General features: G+C 41.2%; 2 long non-coding RNA genes across 4 annotated transcripts in view; one reads left to right on the top strand and one right to left on the bottom strand.

Annotated features, from left to right (window-relative positions):
- Nucleotides 1-411: 411 nt before the first annotated feature.
- On the top strand, nucleotides 412-7,920 carry LOC143840672 (uncharacterized). The gene is made up of 4 exons (XR_013232301.1): nucleotides 412-549; nucleotides 4,857-4,976; nucleotides 6,316-6,420; nucleotides 7,113-7,920. It is a non-coding gene; the product is annotated as an uncharacterized LOC143840672 (long non-coding RNA).
- A 1,411-nt stretch (nucleotides 7,921-9,331) lies between these two features.
- Nucleotides 9,332-24,210, bottom strand: part of LOC143839812 (uncharacterized) — a 48,482-nt gene continuing 33,603 nt past the window's right edge. For 2 of the 3 annotated variants that reach the window (XR_013231873.1, XR_013231871.1), the window contains 2 exons: nucleotides 19,165-19,336; nucleotides 16,225-19,042 (listed from right to left, as the gene is read on the bottom strand). This is a non-coding gene — a long non-coding RNA (uncharacterized LOC143839812). Of the gene's footprint in view, nucleotides 9,696-16,224; nucleotides 19,043-19,164; nucleotides 19,337-24,210 lie in introns of those variants that run through there. The other variant, XR_013231872.1, reaches the window with a different exon arrangement.

Genomic DNA, 24,210 nt, shown 5'->3' with positions numbered 1-24,210 from the left:
CCCCCAGACCCATACTGTTCTTCCTACCTCAAGAGGCACCATCTACTGCTGTTGATCCTGTCCCTTTCTTGCAAAAAAGACAATAGCAACATTGTTTGTTTTGTTCTCCATGGTTCTTTCTGCTTTGCTAGCCAGCAAAGTTCAGGCACCCATACAACTCAGCTTTTTAACTCCCCTCTCCATCAATTACCATGTTGAAGCTATGTATGTATATAAGGAAGGTAAATTCGCTGTGTGAATGGGTTCAGATGTCAGGTCTGCTTTTGCAAAAAAAAAAAAAAAACAGGCAGGGAAAGAGCAGTAAAAAGCCTGATATTTTTGCAAAAAAGGGATACATTTTTTTTGCATACTGAACATTTCTAGAGGCTCCACCCATCAAAGCAAGTGGATTCCAAAGTTACTGGTGAGGTCGCTGCTTACAAACAAAAGCATTCTTCCTTCCACAACAAGAGCTGGTTGTTCTGACTTCTGGCCTTGATTGCTTCTGTCTCTCCTCCCTTCCTCACACCAGCTAGGAGTCTTCTAATACATCTGTGATTGCAGGAGCAGGTGAGTAGCCTCTTGGGTACTGTCTTAGCAGGGAAGTTTATGGCATTTGAACTTCAAGGGACTGTGTTTATCTGTAACATAAATAATACCTGACTAGGGTGGTGGGAGGAGTTGGCACTCATTGCCTACCTGATTGGCCATCTGTCCAATAAATGGTCAATCAGCTAGGCTGTTCCACCCCTGGCTACATCCCTCTTCATGGAAGAAGTTCCAGCTCAGTAAACCAGGCAGCAAGATGGAGCTGAGGGGGAGGGCATGGGACTGCAGGCCCAGGGGGAGGGAGGCAACCCCCACCAGTGCTCTCCCTGCCCTGAGTCACACCAGCTGCTGCATCACCAGGCCTCGACAGGGGTACCCAGGTCAAGGCATGAGGAAGCTTTGCTAGGCCTTTGCTAGGCTATCCAATGAAATCCATTTGAACAGCCTTTCACTCAAAGGCTGTTTGGCTCTGTGAGACATTAATTCTTCACAGTCCACCATGTTTATGAGCTTTTAAAGCACAATCCATCACAGACCACATCTCCCTTGTTCTGCTGTTCTGCCTGATTTGTGAGCCTTTCAGACCAGTTAAATGTTATCCTTTTAGTATGTATATGTATATGTATGTGTGTATGTATATGTATATGTGTGTATATATAAAGGGTGGTATATAAATATAAATAAATAAAATAAAATAATATATATACACATACATACACACATACATACATACATACATACATATATATACACATACATACACACACACAAATACATACATACATATATGTCGATACCATCCTTCAAATAACTATTCAGCATGTAATAGCTATTCATATCAAGGTACAAATAAGTATTCATAGCAGGATATGGCCAGGCCCAGGCTGGATTACTAGAGCTTGAACAATTACAGTCACAGCCTGTTCCTAATACCCTTCTTTGAAATTCACAGCCTTGCAACAGTTGCTCTTATGTATATTTTAGGGTCTCTCACCACCATTTTTAACCACATTTTGTGGGGCTAGAGTTAGGCCCTAGTTCATTTGTCAAATAAGTGTTGCTTATTTATTCTCATTTTTATGACCATACATGGCTGCTTATAGAAATTGGTGGGTCTAGCAAGTTTTTTCTGTTGTTAATTGGCCTGGATATTTAAAATGCTTTAATTTTAATCAGTTGCTAAAGGCATGCTGATACTTTAAAGATGTTTCTTTCTGATAGGGTGCTTAGGGTGCCTAAATATGGAAATTACACTCTTGAGTTATTACATAGCTTAGAGAGCTGATATCTGAGCATATGTCTGAAAACGTCATGTTTGATAACCTCACACTTTATGTGCCTAATTCCAAAGACAAATGAAGAAAAATAAATACGCTTGTCTTGCCTGAAGTTGAACAATTACTACATGGTTCTGAGTCAATGCTCCAATGAGCAACCATGTCATCAGCTTACAAAGGAAATGAACTATGTACTACAATGTGGCATAACAGAACAAAGATGCAAATGGAAACTATCTCAAAGGTAGTATTGTCTCCACAGGTAATTTAAAATCCAAGTGTGAACACATTGGACAACAGCCTCAGTAATGCTTTAAATGGGGTTTTCTTTGGGAGGGGGTTAAATTGCTAGACCAGAATATAAATTTAAAAATATAGCAAATGGTTTTATAGATAATCATAGCAATTTTGCTATGAAGACCTCTGTCTGTGAGTGACTGCAGTAGATATGTTAAATATGTGAGCCTGTTCTGTCTATATTTCCACTACTATGCAGTTCTATCCATACATACAGTAGTTACACAACTATCAAGTCCTTTGTACAACTAATCAGCTTAATTATAAGAGCAAGGAGATAAGGATGTGTGAGTAGAATGAACAAGGGCTGATGGGACACATATTTTGAAGGCCAACAATTATTGACAATTCACTGACATACTCAGCACAGTCCTACTCTAGAGTACCATGGATCCAAACCCCAGTGAAAGGTAGCACACACACAACAGATGATTGAGGGTGTCCTGGATGGCATTTTCCAATGTGATTAATTGCCTGAGAAAGTGGCAGGGCTGCAGTTATGAAAGCCTATATACCTCTTGCCAGAGTATTACATTCCAAATTCAGTTACACAACTAGTATTTCAGAATGACATGACCAAATCTCTTTACATTTGTGATGTGTATGATGCGCAGCATGTGAGAATATGTTCTGGTGTAAATATAATTTCATAGACTTTTCAAAAATTGCCCTTTGTGACTAACAAGATTCAGGGTTTATTCAGGACAGTGGGGAAAAAAGTATTTTTCAAGAATGGTCCCTGTGCTACTAAAAAATAGCCATGGGTAATCTGGATCCAAAAACAGTTAGAAGGGCCTTAATACTAAGTAAGGGTTCCCCTCCCCTTTTTCTTTTGAACTCTAAAAAAATGTGTTCCACAAAATTGGATGGAATAAAGGGCCATTCCGCACTTGTTCAAAATAGCACAATGGTTACAAATTGAAATCGCTACCGTTTTGCTGTTAAGCACAACGTCGTTGACAATCTGCAACACTCCTGAAACCGATCCGCAAAAAGTGCTTCGTTGTAGAGCTTTCAGGGAAATCCCAAAAAGGGGATTCACCCTCTGGAAAGCGCTACACTCTTGCAACCAATCTGCAACACTAGCAGGAAAGTTCTGTGCGTTACCATTGTTGCGGTTTCTGCAAAGTCCCTCCCCCTAGCTCTCTCCTCTGATCTTCCGGCGAAGCGATCGGCATTTTTTTTTTCTCGGAGCAAGCAGAGATCAACGCACCGGCGAGCCTCCGTTTACCCAGTGAGGCTTCCCTGGCTGCAGTCCCGCCCCAGAGCTGTTTTAAGTCACCAAGCACGAAACAACACACAGCCCCATTTGCTGGTTTATTTTCCTTTTCCACCCATGCGGGGGGGGGGGGGGTTATTATTTTTTTTCACTCGGGGGGAGAGTGGCAACGATGAAATAGCAGCTCAAACACCACCTGCTAGCTAGATGGGTCTCTCCGTTGCAACGAATCAACGCAGATTCGTTGCAAATGTGTGGGTGTGTGTGTTTTTTTTAAAACCTTCCTTAAAGGAAAAGGGGCTTTTTGGGATCATGATAACGGCCGCCCATTGGCTGCTTGACAGCCGGTGGCGGGACAAAGCTCGGCAATATCGCTTCCTGGCTAGCGATATTTGCCGAGACCGGAAACCTGTGGGAAATGATAGAAACGCAACTGGATTCCACTACAAAGCCAGGTGTGCATAACAATGAATTCCACAATTTAAAATGGCGTTTTTTCGTTCCACAACCAATTTGCCACATAGATCCTGGTGCGGAATGGCCCAAAGTATCTTCCTAAGAAGTGGTTTTTTTTAGAGTAAATGATACCAAATTTGCAAATAAATCCATCCAGATGTGAGATTCCCCCAATGAAAAGGCTAATTCAGAGTGTAAAACATGAAATACAGAACCAATTTTTTAAATTATCCCAACCCCCTACACCAAAATAAACAAATAAAAAATATAAGGGCCAGGTGGAACACTCTTCCTATTGAGATCAAGGCCCTTTGGGACCCTACACAGTTCCACAGGGCCTTTAAGATGGAGTTGCTTCACCAGGCCTACAGTTAAGACTTAGAAATCAAAAGTTCTGGGGTTTCAACCTAAACCATCTAATATCCACCTCCTGACCACCAAGAGTGCACTTAATATGTCACTCTTTCAGTAAAGAGAAGGAGGCAGCCCTTCTGGAATTATAAGACTTTTAACTTAAATTAAGTTGGATTTTAGGATTTTATAAATCAATTTTTTGTTATTTATTGTAATGGTTGTTTGTTTGTTTATTTATTATATTTATATACTGCCCTCCCCAGAGGCTCAGGGCGGTTGTTGTGAGCCGCCCTGAGTGATTGGGGAAACGCAGCATACAAATGTAAAAATAAATAAAATAAATAAGGTAGTTAATAAGTAAATAAAAAGCCTTGCCAACAACAGTAAAACAATTAACCAGGAACACAACCATAACAAACAGGAATGTCAAGGCACCACAATCCTGAAGAAACCCCCACGTTATGTCAGCACAGCACAGTAGCAACAGCAGGATCAATCCTCTCCTACTCCAGAGAAGCTCCAGTGAGGCCAGAAAAACTCAGAAAACTGGCTGGCTCAGCTAAGGAGGATTTATTCTCTCAGTCTTTTCTAAAGCTCTGGTGATTCCCCCCCCCCCCCCCCACCAGACTCTGAATTGGACAGCAGATGCCATATTGACCAGGTTTAGTGCTTCGGGTTGTTGCTTTATTATGTAGGAGGTGATCTTTGTTTTTTGTTTTTTTCAGGGTGGGGGAATGAATTTTTCTCGGATGCTGTTTGACATTGCTTTGAAGGAAGGATGGCTTCCCCCCCTCCCCCATAGAGAACAAAGCAAACCAGGATGGCTAAGGATATCTTGTTCACAGGTCTGTTGCCCTACCCCTTTGTCCAATCTCTTTGTATTGGACAAATGTTCACAAAATGATAAGTGATCTCCATTCTACAGGAAACAGTTCCAATGACTTTATGGCATTATCCTTTTGAGCTCCCTCCTCTCCCCAGATTCCTCCTTCCTCTTGTCTTGAAACTTCCAGGAATTTCCCAACCCAGAGTTAGCAATACTTCTGGGGGACCTTTAGAGGAGATGGGGCCATTGGTTCTCTGTAAATTTGGTGTTGTATGCTCTAAAAACACACACTCCATATCCCCTAAAAGACCCCCTGTTATCCAATAGAATACATTGGAGCCAAAAATTTGGAAAACTGGAGGGGGGAAATTCCTAACTGGTATTTTGGATTGTGGAACTGTGGTAGGATTAACATTTTTACTCAGTTTTCCAGGATCCTCTATCTTAAATGTGCTTAAATTCAAAAGAAAATAGTTTAAATTTCTTCCTTAAATTCCAATTTCTTTCTTGACAATCTGGTAGTAAATACTTTATTCCTTTGTTTAAGGTAGATAGGAAATGTGTCATCAGTGTATCAGAGCTAAAAATCAGAGTCATATAACTTACACAACTGAAAGTTTTCTTTGTTCTCAGTCTCCCTAAGTTATTAAGCAAAGTTTTCAGTGTATCTTCATTTCACATATGATATTGATCTCTAAAATACTGTATTTGCTATAAAAAAACACACACCCTGAATATAAGACACACACACTAAGACACACACACACATACCAATATCATACTCAATTATTGCCTTGCAGGCTTTATCAGGAGGAATCAGAACACGCACCTGGTGTTCCTACTATCCATAGCGCTAGGTACATGTTTCTGATTCCTCCTGACAAAGCCTACAGGACCTAAACATTATGGATCAAACTGAAGTCACAAAATGTGTATCTATTTGGTGGTAGGTGAAACTTCATATATCAGATCTAGAGAAAATGCCCTGCATTTGATGAAATATTATATTTGCATATAGATTTGGTATGATACCAGGGGTGTGGTAAATTACATACATCCTGTTTAAACAGTGAGGGGGGGGGAAACAAGTGATCCGAATTTATGATGCTAATCTAGGGAGTGAAAATTGACCTTTAAATCCAACTCATGGTTTGGATCCAACCCATTGTTCCTCTTCCTGCTAAATCACAGCAAAATTGCACGGCATATTCTGGTTCTTTTTCAAGGAAGGTCCAGTTTCCACAGTGACCAAAACTACCTTCATCTGCTGTTTTGGATATAACGCCTCTGCTTTGGCATGTTTGAAATGTTGCTAGATATTGATGCTGGCAAGTTTATTCCTATTTCTCACTAAACAGGTTGGGTGTACTAGTGATGGAAAGCTCAACCTCCTACCTCAGCTGTGCATCACTAATCCCCCTCCATGTAACAGAAGGACCCAAGTCAAGGCATGAGTCAGGAAGGTACGTCATACTCCAAACCCAGCAGTAACCAGGAACTTTTTTTTTTTTGTAAAGTGGAGAAATTAGAAATGTTATCAGAATGTGAATGTGAAATCCCACTTGCAGAACTTTAAAGACAGGAAGTACAAATCATCTAGATACCATAGTGTAGCTTTTGTTAAAATGAACTTGGTTCAAAAGAAGAAGACTCAATAACCTTTGTTGCTAAAATTTATGTTTTTCTATAATGTCATGACAAATTATGAATCATACTGAAGTTACAAAATGTGTGGCCATTTGGTTGTAGGTGGGCCTTCATTCAGTTGGAATTCTGGACAGCCAGAATGGTTGAGTAGCACCCAGATGGTGGACAGCTTGAGACACCCTGTCAAAAGGCAAATGCATTGGCAGGAGAAAGAGAGGTACACATGCCAACCATTAACTCTTTCAGCTCTTTTCAAGGAATCAATGGCTAAATTCCATAAAAGCATTGGCTGATCTTGAATTCAAAAATATGGTCAGTGTTATCCATTCATTTTTCATGGTCAAATCTGTACGTGACATTGGTTCACTGCTGCTCTTGATGAAGTTTAATCAGACAACTTAACTTTAACCCACCTATAAGCTTCACAGGCTATAAAAAGATTACTGGTGGTTTATCCTTGTATTTAGTAAGAATATGATACTGTTTTGTTTGTTTGTTTACAATGCAGAGGTCAAAAGTACTACTCTAAAGTCTCTAGGCAAGTTGCAGGAGAGAGAGGAGCTCCCTTTTGCAACCATCATGTAGAGGTTTTGCTCAGGAGCAAGGAAGATACAAACCAGATTTCCTGTTGGTTCTGCAATCAGCTGTGATCCAACTTTTGACCAACAGACAGTTGCAAACCTGAGTTTGGGGCTGAATGTATTGGACAGTTGAACTCAGGTCATCCCTATTTTGATCCTATCCTTCCGTGGATCCATTGAACAGTTTACAACTAAATTTAAAAGGATACAATGAATTTAATAATAAAAAGCACAAACATGTGAATAAGAGGCAGGCAATGTGGGAGTTTAATTCAGCAAACTAAAATTAAAGGGACTCCACTAGTACTTCATTTTCTAAAGAGGACCCCAAGAAAAATATCATCTTAACATTATATTAACAAGCCAACAGTGAAGCATCAAGCCCGTCAGTCTTAGCAGAGTCCCATAGCATTGGTGTCACTATAGATAATACTCTGTTCCATGTAATCACCCATACACTTCTGAACTACAAGAAGAAATGTCTCTGTAAATGATCCCAGTGTTTGGGCAGGTTCATAAGGAATAAAAGTAGCCCTTGAGTTACCCAGGTTCCCAGATATTAAAGTATTACTGGAGCTGAGAATAGATGATATTAAAGTGGACTTATAAGCACAAAACATCAACATGCTGACAGACAAATTGAATAAACTGCAGTTTCTGAGCACTCTTCAAAGGCATCCTTGATATCCCTAAGGCATCACTTATTGTGACCAAAGCTCTGTGACTCTGACCAAATTGAAGGACACTGGCATTCCCACTGAGGATGAAGATGACAGCCACAGATGCTCCTGGGGAATCGAGGAGTAGCCCCCAAATACAAAGGTGACTTTTAAGAGAAAGTACAACCCTGTCCAACACAGAGAACATACAAACTCCTAAATCATGGACCCACAAAGTTTCCCACAGGGGCTACCTTCACTCTGACTGGTATCTCATCTAAGATTTCCGCAAGTGAAATAACAAAAGCATGACTTCCCCACTGCAGCTGAAAGTGACACTTGAAATACCACTGCAGGGGGATGAAGAATCCCCCAAGAGTAATTTATGGGTGAGAGGAATGAGAGCGACCATGGGGCAGGGGATCAGCAACAATCACCCCATGCATGCACAGAAATTTTAGGCAGAGTCTATGTAACCCATTAGGAACACTCCATTTATGAAAATTCTTATTAGAACAGCTTTCCTGCTAGCATTCTTCAGCAGCACTGTGCTGTGCTTTCTGGGGTTCTCAGGCTCCTGAAAGTTTGCATTCTTATTTCCTTGCAGAAACTTTGGTGACCAAATGTAAAGGAGAATGAGGCAATTGTGTTTAATAGTTGTGTAGAAAAGGAAATTTTCAAAAGTATAGCTTTTTAAAATTCCTGCATGATAAACTCTATTTGCCAAAATTATCCACTTTAAAAATTGCTTGAAAGATATAGTCTTTCCTTTGCATCTGGTCACCTCTGACTGGACCCACAAGTAGTTATGAACCTTTGGGTTCATTAACACTTGGCTTTTAAGAGCCACTAATTCATGGAAACACCTGTGATATTTTAAGTAATATTAATGAGCCTCCTGAAACAGTAGGAAGGAGTAGAAATGTTTTCCGTACATATGTAAATACAGCTAAGCACCACTGTACAATAACTGCTTCCTTTTAGACTCTTTTGCAGATTTAGGAGTATAAATAAGGGCTGTAATAGGATCAGCACTTGGCTTTAAGAATGGGGATTTACTTTCAGACTTTTGCTGTTTGCAGTTCATTCAAGAAAACACCTGTTTGCTGTCACTCTTATATTGTGTAACTTTAGTTTTAACACCCTTGTTTACTCACTCAGCACTCAGCCTGACGCTAATTTGTGCAATGTGCATTGTACATTCAGTAATAGTAAGCACACAAACATCTTAAGAATGTAGCATCATTAAAAAAAAAACACGCACTGAATTCCTGGACTGAGAACGTATGCTTGAAAAAGGATGGCTCATGTGTTGCACAGTTGCAGTTTATTAAAATCATTACAGAATGAACCTATTTTTGGTGCGTGCCTTTCGGAAAACAAAACCAAATTTTGCCTCATTTCCTTGCTAATCGTACACACGCAGGCACTTAGATGTGCAACAAGGAAATTCCTTTCAAATGAGTCCGAAAACAACAGATGCTAGTTTAAGAAGAGAGAATATTCAAGCCCCAGCATTCAGAGATATTCCTACCCCAGAAGAGCTAGCACTTTGCATGGATACCAGGGTGTTCTTTGTTTGGTTTTTTTACCTGGAGGAAACTTTTATGTGAGGGTAGGAAGGGAAGACTAGGCAGCAGTGCTTTGCAATGGACCATGGTGATTCCAGATTTCTGTGGGAGTCCAATGAATCCAATGGTAATAAGACCATGTCTGAAGGAAGACTATATGAGTTGCTAAGTGTGCTTTTCTTTCAATAACAGCAAAAAATCTTCTGACAGCTTCAAGATCCATTATGACACAAACATCTCTGAGGCGGGTGCAAGCAGGGCATCTGTGTGGATGTTTAATCTGCAGCAGATTTAGACGGGGTCAGAGCTAAATTCCATCCACAACATTTCACATTTTCTCCACCCAACAGCCCTTGAACTATCTCCTCCTCCTCCATTCGCAGCTAAGATGGAGTGTCCCTTTAACAATGGCTCAGCTGTGACAGGGACATTGCTGGGTGTGGGAGGAGAAGTGCAGTCATCAACATGTCCATCGCACAGGGCATGTGGCTGCCTTACCTAATCACCTCCATCCCATTCATATCCAAAACTTCCTTAGGCCTCTTCTATGGGAACAGCTTCTTGGTTTCTACAGTTTTGTTTGGCATCAGGTGAGGCCCGTTGTGTAGTACCTTCCTTATAGTTGTGTGTCAGCAAGGTGGCCCTTGTGCACGCTAAACACCTCAGCAGCACCAAAGTGCCTTTGTATGAAAAGAACAACGTGGTGTGTCAAAGTGCATCATGACTGTGAAACAGTGCAAGAACGCTTGTTTACAGCTTACTTGGTTTTGTACAAGGAAACTGGAAAGTATGGCACAAACTGTGAGAGATCATAGAAGATGGTTTGGATTGATCTCACTCTGGGCAGGCTGTGACAAAAGAGTTCCCCCTCCACCCCTCTTGAATTGACTACGTAGAAATGGGAATGCAAACAATTTGCTGTTTCCTGGGTCTGAAATCAGACCCTTGAAAATCAAAACAGAGACAATGAAATGTTTGGCTTTTTTCAAGTAGGGGGAAGGGAAGGCACAACCTCCCAATCTGGACTCCTCTATGTGCAGTAATAACTGTGATAGTTACTAGATCTGCCCAGCTTGATAATAAAATGAGGTGCAGTATGGCTTAATCTTCAGTTCGTGATGCTTGTTCCAGCTAATGATGCTGTGGTGCAACTGTTACATTCTGCAATTACATTTTACACCGTGGATTGCTTCACTTGTGCCTTCTAATACTTGAGGCTTGTGCTTACGTTTATTGATGGATCCGTTACTCGCTTTCCCGCAGATGTTTCCTGCCTTTATAACCAATATAAAAAAGGTTTGTGCTAAAAAGTGATTATATGGTTACTCGCAAGAAAAGCACCAAATAGACCAGCTAATGAAAACACAGGGACATCTCATGTTTGTTATAGCACTGATGCTGGGAATCTTCAAATAGTACACATTTCTGCCTCTAACCAGGGTCTGCTAAGTTATAAATCCATGCAGAAAGCATACTCCTCTTATTAATACTACTGGAGTTATGCATTCAGTCTGAAAAGAAAATGCATGTCCAGGAACAAATAAAACTGCAATAAAATATATCAGCAGGAAGACAGCAGCACAACTGTCAGCCTGTAACAAGCTTATTAAGTGTGTAGGTGGTGGGGGGGAGGGATTTCATAAGAAAGAGATAAATTAGAAAGGTACAGGCCTACACAAGTTTGGATTCTGTCAGCAAGCCAGGGAAAAAAGATAATAATAATCCCCAATCTGTAATAAAAAGGTGAGCAGCAGTGATAGACAATACACAAAATCAAAGACCATGGATTTATGAGAGGTAATAAAAACAACCAAACACAATTTAATTCCAAAGGAGACACATAAAGCAATAAATTTACCAAGAAACTGTACTCACAAATGAAGTCATGAAGCTTTCTAACATTAAGGTTTCAACAACATCTTGTAAATCAAAAAGGGATACACCTGGTCTGATCCCAAACACAAAAAAATGTACAGTAATTCAAGATACCATTACATGTAACAGTCTTATGAATAATGGCAGCTTGCATGCATGCTTCATTCATGTAACGGTCACCCTGACAGTGCCACTCATCTTTTGGAGTGGTAGGACAGAAACAGGCAACTGAGTTCAACATCTACCCCCATAAACAATTGACTGACACTATCAGAGATTACTCTGCTACTAATTCATTAAGGGATGCACACATCAACATGGTTCAGCAAGGATGACCATGTATAAAATCTGCAGTGTTAAATACAATTAAATAACAATCCTGTATCCTTGTATGCATGCAGAATACTTTCATGCTCACAAGCAATTCATGTGCAAAAATCTACTTCTGCATAAACAGTCCAGTTTCTGAATTGTGTCAACAGGTGTTAAGTGAAACATACAGTGGCTTGCAAATGTATTCCCTTCCCTGGTGTTTGTCCTGTTTTGTCACGTTACAACCTGGAACTAAGTTGGCTTGGGGGAGGGGGATAGCAAAATTTCATTCTCACGATATGCCTACTATTTTGAAGTTGCACAATATTTTTATTGTAACACAAACAGTTCTCAAGAGAAGAAAAACAGAAATCATGACTGTGCATAAATATTTGCCCCCCTTGCTATGACACCCCTAAGTAAGATCTAGTCCAACCACTTAACTTCAGAAGTCACATACTTAGTTAATTAGGGTCCACCAGTATGCAGTGCAAGTGGCAGATGATCTGCCACAGGTTGCCTGAATAGATAGACCTATTTGAAAGGTCCCTGACTCTGCAGCACCACGATGCAAGTGACATGATGACCAAGGAGCACTCCAGACAGGCGAGAGACAAAGTTATGGAGAAGGATACATCAGGGATGGGTTATAAATGAATATCACAAACTTTAAATATTCCATGGAGCACCATTCAATCCATTATGACAAAATGGAAATAATATGGCACCACTACAAATCTGCTGAGAGAAGGCCACCCTCCAAAACTTTCAGACCAAGCAAGAAGAGCATTATTCAAGAGATGCAACAAAGACACTAAGGATAACACTAAATGATCTGCAAAGATCCACCGCAGAAATGATAATATCTGTTCATAGGGCCACTTTAAGCTGTACACTCCACAAAGTGGGGCCCTTTGAGAGGGTGGCCAAAAAAAGAAGCTAGTGCCCAAAGGAAAAAAAAAATAAGACACATTTGAAGTTTGGCCAACTACACGTGGCAGACTCCCCAAATGAGAAAAAAAATGAACTTTTTGGCCAGCCTATAAAACACCATGTATGGTGCAAACCCAATAGTTCTCATCACCCTGAGAACATCAATTCCACAGTGAAGCATGGTGGTGAGGGAATGTTTTTCTTTGGCAGGAACAGGACAACAGATTGGGATTTAAGGAAAGATAAAAAGGCAATAAATACAGGGTGATTCTTGAGGTAATCCTGTTTCAGTCTGCCAGAGATTTGAGAATGGGCAAAGGTTCAATTTCAAGCAATAAAATGGCCTAAACATACACCTAAAGCTACACTGGAATGGTTTAAATAGAAGACAGTTAATGTCCTGAAATGGCCTAGTCAAAGCCCAGACCTCAATCCAATTGATAATCTACCCTAACTCAAAGGAGTTACAGCAGTTTTGCCTTGAGGAATGGGTGAAAATCCTAGTGGTTAGATGTGCTAAGCTGATAGAGGCATAACCTCTAATTGCAGCAAAAGGTGGCTCTACAAAGTTGTGACTTTGGGAGTGACTACTTATGCACAGTCATGTTTGTGTCACAATAAAAATTATTTTGAACCTCCAAAGGGGTAGGCATGTTTTGAGAATCAAATAGATCCAACTAAATTCCAGGTTGCAATGTGACAAAACAGGACAGATACTTAAGGGGGGGGGGGGTGAATACTTTTGCAAGCCACTGTAATTCTCCTATTACCTGTGTACATAACAGTACCATCAGTACAATGCTGTTACCTTCCTCAACACACACCAATTTTGCAGAATGGCTATATTGAACAAATGGTTATGTGGTAATTTTCAGGAATCAAAACAACCTAAGTAACTAGTACATTCGATCTGGTAAAAAGAAATTTGAAATCATTAAGAACATGGGTTCCAAAAGTATAAATTCAATGACATAATCTGCTGGTGTAACAAATAAAAATGGCAGTTCAGGTAAGTTCTACCCAGGGTCCTTCTGGCATTGTTTTTAATTTCCCATTTTGGTGCAAAACAGAAAACGTTAGGCGCTAGAGATGGTCACGAACCATATTTTTGAAGTTTTTTTTATGTCTGTATCATGAATCTTCGCATGCTGATTCATGTACTGAACTAGTTTGTATAGGTTCCTGAGCTATTTAAAGTTTAAACCCTAGCTTTCTGTTCTGTTCTCTGCATAAGCAGCGAGAAGCAGAAAGCAGAGAGGAGCAAAAAGCCATGAGGGGTAACCCCCTGGTTCTGTTCTGCACAGCTTCAAAGCAAGGGGGAGCTAAACCAAGGGGTGAAATATGAGGGTGAAGTGCCTCTAGTTGGCTGTGGTACTGGCCACCACCTCCTTCTCTACTGAGATGTAGCTTCCTTCTGACCTCGTCTCCTCCCCTGTCTTTCTGCCAATGCTTTGCAAATTGCTGAGTGGAGCCAATGTTGCAGGTCAACCTGCAACAACTGTGCATGCAGGAGGAGCTCCCTCACAACCCCCCCTTCTCCACCAGTTCTACTGATCAGCGCTTTGTGAAGGTGGAGCCCAGCACAGATAGATGAGGAGGGGAAAGAGGCCAGCCAGGAAAGGAGCCACAGACTGGCAGTGAAGCAGTCAGGGGGGCAGCTCCACCTTGCAGACCAGGTTTAAGAGCAGATTGAGCCACTGCAGCCGGCAAGACATGTATGTGCCAGGAGTGTGTGTGTGGAGAAAATAACTTCATTAAATTTTTGATTTAATTTTTTACAGCTTGTCTGGTAAATTTCTTTTCCTCAGCCCTCTGAAGCTAGCATTAAAGTAATAATGCCAGACTTGCCCCAGTTTTGCACATACAAAAAGGAACTGAATTTATAAACTGATGAAGGATCCAAAAGTAACTAAGGCTATAAGAATCTCTGCCTACAATTAAAAAAAAAAACTAGCTCTTCCCAGAACTGACCAATAAGAACTGTGAGGCAAACCCCCCTCCCCATAGTGTGTCCATTTTTTCTCATTGGGGTACAGAACATATACTCTGCTAACACAAACATAAAAATAGATTCAGATAAAAAGTGCAGAGCACAGGGACAGGATTAGATCAAATGGGATACCAATATGGCTTCTCCAATAATTGAAAGTAAGCAGAAAGGGCCATTGTCAAATGCATCTAAATGTCTGTTATTTTGGCTGTCAAGACTAACAGCATGAGGTTTCTAGAATTTATTGAAATGGTGGCTATTTGACGTTAGATGGATTCACTGGAATTTGTATTTTAGGCATCCATAATTTAAATGCAATACGAACATTGGCTAGAACATCCATTTAATTAAAAACTGGGCTCTTTCCACCTTTTTATCACATTTGCACAAGCATGCAAAACACACACTGTGCAAAGTGTCTTAAGCCTTTCCTTGCTTGTGTCATTACACAGTAATTCCAAGACTTTTAATATAAGAATCAAATGAGTAGAAGCTTAATCCTGAAAACAAGAATGTTTAGAAGTTATAATGAAAGGTTAATGAGAACAGAGCAATGCCACAATAGAAGGAGCTCGAGTCCGGTAGGGATAAAAGGGGGTGTGATGCTGCCATCTGTTGGTCAATTTTAAATGACCATTCTTTAATGGGAATGTGCAATGACTATTTCACTCAAACTTTTATACACAGTCAGAATATTGTGTGGTTCTGAAAACATCACCAGCCTAACTTGTATTTTGTGAATTCAAAGAGCCATTTGTATTCCCAGTAAATCTACTTTTACAAATAACATTTCCTATTGGAAAGGTAATAGACCGGGACTAGATGAGATATTACAGAACTTTTGAACAGCTTGTTCAGTACACATATTTTGTGGCTTTGGGATAAGGTCTTGTGCTATATACAATCCCATGTTTCAGTTTCCAAATAGTAGTTGATTTTAAAAGTGTGAGGCACTCTTGAGAAATGTTAGTAAAACTGGCATTCTGAAAGGAACACAAAACAAAGACAGGAATGGTGATAACAGAAAGTAAAGAGCACTGGGAAAAACACATGGTCTTGTACCTCAACACTGTTAAAAATGACAATTGTGCATAGTATTTATGGTATAGAAGTGCCACTGGGCTTTGTTTTTTATATGTTTGCTTTTCGCTGAAACACAGAAATGTCTTGTGCTCCCCGCCCAAAATAGTCTTGAATTTATGTCAGCAAATTAAAGGTAAGACATTAGTGGGATCCACAGTTAATCTCCTGCTAATGGAAAGCACATCTACCTGCAGAATGGGATCCCCCTCTGCTACTGCAGCCCACTAAACTCCCTGAAACGCTATTCCCTGGGGCCAGGAAACACTCAGGATGGAACAACACAAGAGGTGAACTGGAGATAAGAGTGGGAAAGCAGCGACAACTAGCTTCTGTGTCTTCTATCAGAAACTGGACCTGAATCCAATCCTTTATTTACCGTATTTGCCGGCGTATAAGACGTCTGGGCGTATAAGATGACCCCCCAACATTTCCACTCAAAATATAGAGTTTTGTTACATTACATTACAGTACTATGGGCCACTATGGGCAGCTATGTCTATCCCAACTGAAGTGCACCCGACGTATAGGACGACCCCCTCCCCCCCACTTGAAGGCATGTTTTTCAGGGGGGAAAAGTATATACGCCAGCAAATACTGTATATATTAACAAGCTGAACATTAAAAAAATTATATTTCACACCCTTTCACACCCTTTCTTCTCCCATTTCAAAAGAAGGTTGAAGGACACCAGAGATTTATCATAACCCAAACAGAGAGATGGTCCACATTTTAAAATATATATATTTAATTGAAGATCTACTACAGAATGCTTCTTCAGCTATACATTGAGAAATATTACGTACAGTTTGCCACTGCTTGAAACACTTTGTAGCTTATTGCTGAATAAGCTATTGAGAACATCTGCAGCTTTTGTTCTTCCATTGATTTCCTTTTAAGGATTAGTCTTAAGGTTCAGGGGTTGTGATATCAAATTAAATGCATCCTTACCTCCACTCACAAGTATAATCTCAATAAGAATAATTCAATGATACGTCTATGTAAATATGTTACATATGATAATCTATTTTAATATGTTGTTTGTATATTAGTTTCTTTATTGATTATGTCAGGAGCTCCCTGGGCCATAGTTAAAATGGGGCAGAGTTTCCTTGTGGAGGAGGATCCTCTCCAACAATCCATGTCATACTCAAGGTTTTGAGCTCCTTAGGGACCGTAGCAAAAAGTCCCAAAACCACTACTAAATAGATTCTAACCATTTCTGCATGGAGGCAGACAACACACCACCTCCTGCTTGTAAAACCATGATTGTAAACCACATGTTTGGCCGCTTTCTGATGGGAAACCCCTCCCATGTTATGCTGCCATCTTGTCGCTACCTTTCCATTCCTGATGTGGTGGTAGAGAAGCTGGAAGCAGGGACAACCCACAGGTTTCCCCCCCACTCCTTGGGTTGTTAATCAACATAAGCTACCAATCCCTTCTCAGCGGTGGTTTTGGAGACCCCGAGTTCCAAAATTCATTTTTTTTTTTAAAGGAAACTTCCCCATTGTTACAAGGACCCACAACAATAAAACATTTTTCTTGATTTCTTTTCAGGATTCATAAACATGCTTTGTGTGTTTACAATACAAAATAAAATACAGAACACAGACACCATGCTAATGGGGATAGGTCTGCTTCTTGACACACACACCCTTTCCCCATTCATAACCTCCCACCAGGAAACTAAAACATGAACGTGTTTTGGATAGGGTTGCTGGCTGCTAATATATTGCTGTGCGCTTTGAAGAGAACACAACAGTACATTTTATTTCCACTGATACACAGGCATACTGGTTTGCGCTCCCATTGCAATGCAGTCTGTGCCATTTTTTTCCAATCCGGAAATGGAGAAGGTAGGGTAGATCTGAGGGCAGGCAAACTGCTACTGAGACTGTGGTGCATTCTTTCAGACAGGCTTGCCCTGGTTTTTGCCTCATTGTATGCCACAACAAGAAAGGGGAAGCAGGTTCTACCGCTTTCCCTTATCTTAGGGCAAAAGAGACAAAAACGCGTGTCAACCACTGCACAAGTGCAGGTTGCTGCCGATGTGATGAGGAAGCAGCATTAAAACCCGTAAACAATGAGAGGCTGGGCAGAGGCAAATTCCTCTTGTGGAAATGGTCTCTGTCTAGGAATCTAGTGGATTTGGAGAACCTGCAGCATCCCAAATGGACTTGTTTCTGAACCAAGAAGACACTATCCAAAAATACAGGTATCAGACACCTAGTATTACCCATAAGAATTGAGCAGAACTTGGTGATCCACAAAAGGGTGGGGACATGAACTCCCATAAGACTCCTCAGCAGGAATCTGACTTTGCTGGTTCAATATTCTGCCAGGCCAGCTCATGCTCCAGCATGAACAGTTAGTTTATACAACAGAGCACTCTAGCTCTCCAGGATCTAGTCCTTACTTGCTTCTATTGGTTCTGATCACTGTGGACAGCTAATGCAGTCTAGCATTTTCATTCACTAGCCAGTCTTTGACCAATGACTCCTTGCTTCAGTTACAGCACTGACCAGATTGCAAATGGGAGATGTTTATTATAACTTTCCAGCTTGCAATTTTCTCACTGGGGACTGCCTGAACTTGATTAAGATCATGTTAGTCTGCAGCAAACTACCTGCAAATTGAACCTCCAGTCTTCTTGCCTGTTCACTGTCTGCCTCAAATTGCTGACTGCTTTGCCGCTGCACAATAAGCATTGTGCAATTTAGTATTGAAGGGGCTTTTGCAACTATGCAGTTAGTGAAATGATTCTGCCCCACATCATGGATGATCTGGTCAGATAATTCAATGACATGAGGAGAAACTATATCCCCAAGGAAGTGTGAGCCCTGATCTCAATGGTCCAGACCAGCCTGAAAAGTCCAGGCTTGCTATGCAGAGCAAGGCAATGCCTATCATCTCTGCTCATCTTTTGCTTAGAAAAAACTTATAGGGTTGCCATAAGTTGGCTGCAACGACCACACTTTCTATCCCCGAGGCTGTGTGCACAAATAACATGGCTATTTGAAATGACAAATTTTAAAATATAGATTTTATGTATAATTGCTAGTTGATTGATTTGCTTACTGATTATTTGTGTGGTGCAAAGTGGCATGTAAGAGCATCTCCCAGGTCATGAGTCAAACTGAGGGGTGTCCAAGTGCCCCTACTTCTCACACAGTCTCTGTCAGGCAGAATGAGGTGAATACACTCGCCCAAATCTCCATTCCCACAATTTTTGCTTACCTGAACTCACTTTGGGGTGCATGATCTAGGACTCTGAACAACAGAGGGTCCACATATAGAAGAGCAGGATCCTTGCAAATGGATCCCTCAGTACGTGGAGGATAGAGGATAGAGGAAGAGTTAGCAGGTTTGACTCTTATCCGTGCCTCCAAATATTCAAATGGATGCTGGAGTGGGCTTCTGTTTTTTTCTCTTCTCTATGTAAACAAATAAGAGGTTAAACCAAGTTCAGAGAGCTGTGATCCGAGGATGCCATATCAAACAAGCAGGCCCTCCTAGTATTTAGGCAGAAATACCCCCCCCCCCAACACACACACACCTTTCATTCATTCATGAAATGCAGTCTGCCTCTTCAGAATGCCTCTTTATGCTTCTGTTTGCAGTTGCAGATTCCAGATGTTTTTAGTTTAGGCGTTGCAAGTCACATCACATGGGAAGTTTCTTGCTTTCATGGTCTTCTTTCAGGTTTCCTGGCGGCATTTGACTGGCAACTGTTAAAAAACGGATTACAAAGTTGGATACCATCTTATCTAGCAGGGCTGCTTTCCCACACTAGTGTCAGTTATGGGCTAAATGAGCTTTTGCTCCCAACTGACTTGCAGCCAACTGGAAGTATAGTTATTTTCAGATAGTCAGACTGAAAAAGTGGTAAGCAGTTTAAGCCATCATTTAAGTGAGGCTTAGTATCTCTGAACTGATAGCCAGGATTCACTAACAGAAATTACAAGGTGTGTGGGGTTTTCTAAATTACTTTCTGAAACCTGTTTTCAAGTATTTTCATGCTCATTAAGCAGCTGCTGATGCTACAGTACATTCTAATCTTCTATCACCCATTGCAAAGGTTGAATAGTGAAGATTAAGTTCTGCACAAAGTTCTTCATCAGCACACGACCCACAAAACTTAATGAGATTTGTGCTGCAGGATAAGAGCCAAATGTTTAGAGTTATCGTGAATGTAAATTCCCAACTGGTAGCTATATTTATTTATATCGCCAAACAGGAAAATATACCTTAAGAGTTGACTTACTGTGCTACAAGCATTTGCGGATAAGAACATAATATAGAAATAAAAACCCAAAAAGTGGATTGCAATGCTACGGAAACCAAAATTTAAAGGTGTTGCTTTTATACAAGCCAAAGAAAATTCTGACACTGCGGATGTGAAACTAGATTATGAATTGTAATAAGCATTTGCTAGAGTACCAATGCATGAATACTGTGCAATTGCTATAATACCAGATGGTAGACAATTACTTTTTGTCACCAGAGAACCAATCATCATAATTTTTCACACTCCGAAAAACACTGTGAAGTTTGGGAATGAATTTCTTCAGTTCTATCTGCCCTTTAAATGTTTATTTAGCCATAGCTATTTTGCACAGTCTCATATTGTCTCATCTGCTTTACTCTCAGGAATTTCTCGATATTATATTCGTTCTTCTGCATGGCAATGATAATATAGTAGGATATGGCATTGTAAGAACAACAGCCTAATGCCTTCCACAACCTAACAGCTCTCTATCAAACGATGTGATAATCCTACTGTGTGAAATAATGCTAAGTACTCCATATATCTGAGATGAATTGTAGTTCATTTCCTGCTACTAAGCAAAAGAGAGAATTGAGTAAGCCATCTGACACAAAACATCTCTATGCATGTCCAAAAGTTCACATGCTAATAGCCATGCAGCTAACTTAAAAACTAATTATATCAAAGGCAGCATAAGAGTTAAGAAAAATACTGAAAGATGCTCTTTTAGAGCAATTACTGGCATACCAGTGCTTCAGGCAATGACAATCTGTCACTACTTCCCTAAAACTACTTCATACATTAGTAATGTAGATGTTACAACATTTAGATGATGGTGTTATTTTTATAAATATTGATCTCAGAAACAGAAACACATTGAGTTCTATCTCACCAGTAGTGCAAACTTATTCCCTTGAATTACTGGAGTCTGTCCTTCCTCCCCTTCCTTGGCACGTTCTCTAGTTTGGCTGGAACAAAGCTGGTTACTTAGTTTCATGCAAGTTCTGATGCTCCACATAAATGTAAGAACATAAGGAGCGCCTTGATGGATCTGAACAATGGCCTATCTAACCCAGCATCATGTCTCATGTAGTGGCCCTCTGGATGGCCAACAACAGGGCATAAAGGCTGAGACCATTCCCTGATGTTGCTTCCTGGCTCTGGGATTTAGAGGCTTAGTACTTCCAAATGTGAAAGTTCCCCTCAGTCACCGTGGCTACTAGCTATTAATAGACTTAGCCTCCACGAATCTATCTAGCCCCTCTTTATTCCTGTGGCCATCACTATATTCTCTGGCAGCAAATTCCATATTTTAATCACTCTGTGTAAAGTAGAATTACCTTTTGTCCACCATGAATTTACTTCCAAGAAGAAGAAGGAGATCCTTATATGCTGATTTTCTCTATCCAAAGGAGTCTCAAAGCATCTTACAGTCGCCTTCCCTTTCCTCTTCGCACAACAGACGCCCTGTGAGGTGGGTGAGGCTGAGAGAGCCTTGATATTACTGCTCGGTCAGAACAGTTTTCTCAGTGCTGTGGTGAGCCCAAGGGCACTCAGCTGGCTGCATGTGGATGAGCGCAGAATCAAATCTGGCTTGCCAGATTAGAAGTCCTAACCACTACACCAAGCTGGGTCTCATCACTGGAGCACTGTTAGCCTATATTTGAAGTGGGATTGTTTCTCCCAGCGTACATCACCATGTCATTTGCCACACTGTCATACACTCACCCAGTTTGTGGAGGTCATCTTGGAGTATTTTGAGAGAAGGGTTGAAATGGGGAAACATCAAGGGAACTTATATGGAATTCATTACAATTATTGTAACTATTAAGCTTGTCCTTAACTTTCGAGAACATTTAGGGCCATTCCGCACCAGGATTTATGTGGCAAATTGGTTGCGGGACGAAAAAACACAATTTTAAATAGTGGAATTCGTCGTTATGCATACCTGGCTTTGTAGTGGAATCCAGTTGCGTTTCTATTGTTTCCCACAGGTTTCCGGTCTCGGCAAAAATCACTAGCCAGGAAGCGATATTGCCGAGCTCGTCCCGCCCCTGGCCGTCAAGCAGCCAATGGGCGGCCGTTATCATGATCCCAAAAAGCCCCTTTCCCTTTAAGGAAGCTAAAAAAAAAACACACGTTGCAACGAATCTGCGTTGATTCGTTGCAACGGAGAGACCCATCTAGGTAGCAGGTGGTGTTTGAGCTGCCACGCTCCCCCCGAGTGGAAACCCCCCCCCCCAGCACGGGCGCGATTTTCGGCCGAAAATACAGTACAAAATAAAGGGAAAATAAACCAGAAGAAGAAGAAGAGTTGGTTCTTATATGCTGCTTTTCCCTACCCGAAGGAGGCTCAAAGCGGCTTACAGTCGCCTTCCCATTCCTCTCCCCACAACAGACACCCTGTGGGGTGGGTGAGGCTGAGAGAGCGCTGATATCACTGCCCAGTCAGAACAGTTTTATCAGTGCTGTGGCGAGCCCAAGGCCACCCAGCTGGCTGCATGTGGGGGAGCGCAGAATCAAACCTGGCATGCCAGATAGAAGTCCGCACTCCTAACCACTACACCAAACTGGCCCCAGCAAATGGGGCTGTGTGTTGTTTCGTGCTTGGTGACTTAAAACAGCTCTGCAGCCAGGGAAGCCTCGCTGGGTAAATGAAGGCTTGCCGGTGCGGTGATCTCCGCTCGCTCGGAGAAAAAAAAATGGCGATCGCTTCGCCGGAAGATCAGAGGAGAGAGCTAGGGGGCGGGACTTTGCAGAAACCGCAACAATGGTAACGCACAGATCTTTTTTGCTAGTGTTGCTGATTGGTTGCAAGCGCTTTCCGGAGGGTGAATCCACTTTTTGGGATTTTTGTGGATCGGTTTCAGGAGTGTTGCAGATTGTCAACGGCATTGTGCATAATGGCAAAACTGTAGCGATTTCAATTTGTAACCATTGTGCTATTTTGGACAAGTGTGGAATGGCCCTTAGTACTGATGCAAAATCAGAAAAAAGTTGGTATACAGTCCTTTATTTAACATATTTACACCCAATCCTGTTGACCAAAGTGGTTCCACATTGGATATCAAATTCAAAAGAAACAGATAAATCAATTAAAATGTTCATAATACAACGTTTAAACATAAAATCATTATAAACAGTGTCTGCCCAAATGGTCAAGAAGTAACGTTTAATTAATTATAAGACAAACTTATACATCTCATACCCAAGATTAAAGGTATGGATCACTACCTTATCCTTCACAGATACCTTTTGTCCACTTCATACTCTTTCAGCCATATCTAGCTCACAGAGTTATTGCAACAATAAAATAGTGAGCAGAGCTATATGTACTACCGTCAGGGCTCCAAGGAGGAAGAAAGGGGGTGAAAATGCAATAGATTGATAGATACGGTTGAGTCTAATGTATTATGACATTAATTTGACTGCTGGTACACTGTACATAAAAACTTGCTATTTGCAAAAGTAATGAGAGTAAGGAACTCAGACTCCTAAGGAACAAAATCACAGATACTGATACACTTGCATAATATATTAAAAGAAGTGAAAAAGCAGATTTTTTTTTGTTGGTCGGACCGTTGTAAAAGTGGCAGTGTGTGAATTGCAACATCTTTCAGAGAAAATCCAGAACTAAAATCACAGCCATATTGTGGTGCTCAAGGAATTCCTCAAAATCTCTTTGGTCCTTACTCCAAAGTTTGCAAGCCGACTTTACCTAGAGCAGTGGTTCTCAATCTGTGGGTCGGGACCCCAAGTGGGGTCCCCTGGCCCCTTTCCGCTGGGGGGAGGTCTGTGGGCAGCAGAAGGGAGCGAGAAAGACCATGCAGCCTGCATAAGCTGCCGCCGTGTCTCCTTTCCTTGCCACTCCCCTCTGGGGAAACTGCCCGGTGCATGTCTAAGTCGCCCCTTCCAGCAGTTGGAGGTGGGCGGCGGCCAGCAGCAACCTCAATTGTTGTGTGCTTGCATGCGCATGTGCACCCATGCGCCCATGCATGCTGCTGGCACACTGCTGCTGCCACCGCCACCAAAGTTGGGGTTGTGACCCCAAAAATGTTGAGAACCGCTGACCTAGAGAATATCTAGAGCACTGCTGGCTACCATAAGTGACGCCGTCTCCTCTCTTGTCCATCTACTATCTGAAGGGAAGTTTTAGGAGGATGCAGTAAAAGCAAGGGAATGCCTGCAATCATTGGGTAAGGAGAAATCTTAGGCATAACTGAAAAAGTGTTATAGAACTGTGTGCCAAAAGCTCAAATGAAGGGGTTCCAGTGAATCATAACACAAAGTTGGCTGTAACATGTACAATGTACAGGTTCGCTCTGCATTGCTAAG

This window comes from Paroedura picta, chromosome 6 (genome assembly GCF_049243985.1).
Source record: "Paroedura picta isolate Pp20150507F chromosome 6, Ppicta_v3.0, whole genome shotgun sequence".
NCBI lineage: Eukaryota > Metazoa > Chordata > Lepidosauria > Squamata > Gekkonidae > Paroedura > Paroedura picta.
Note: the sequence above shows the minus strand (reverse complement) of the source record. Positions and strands in the feature narration are given on the sequence as shown.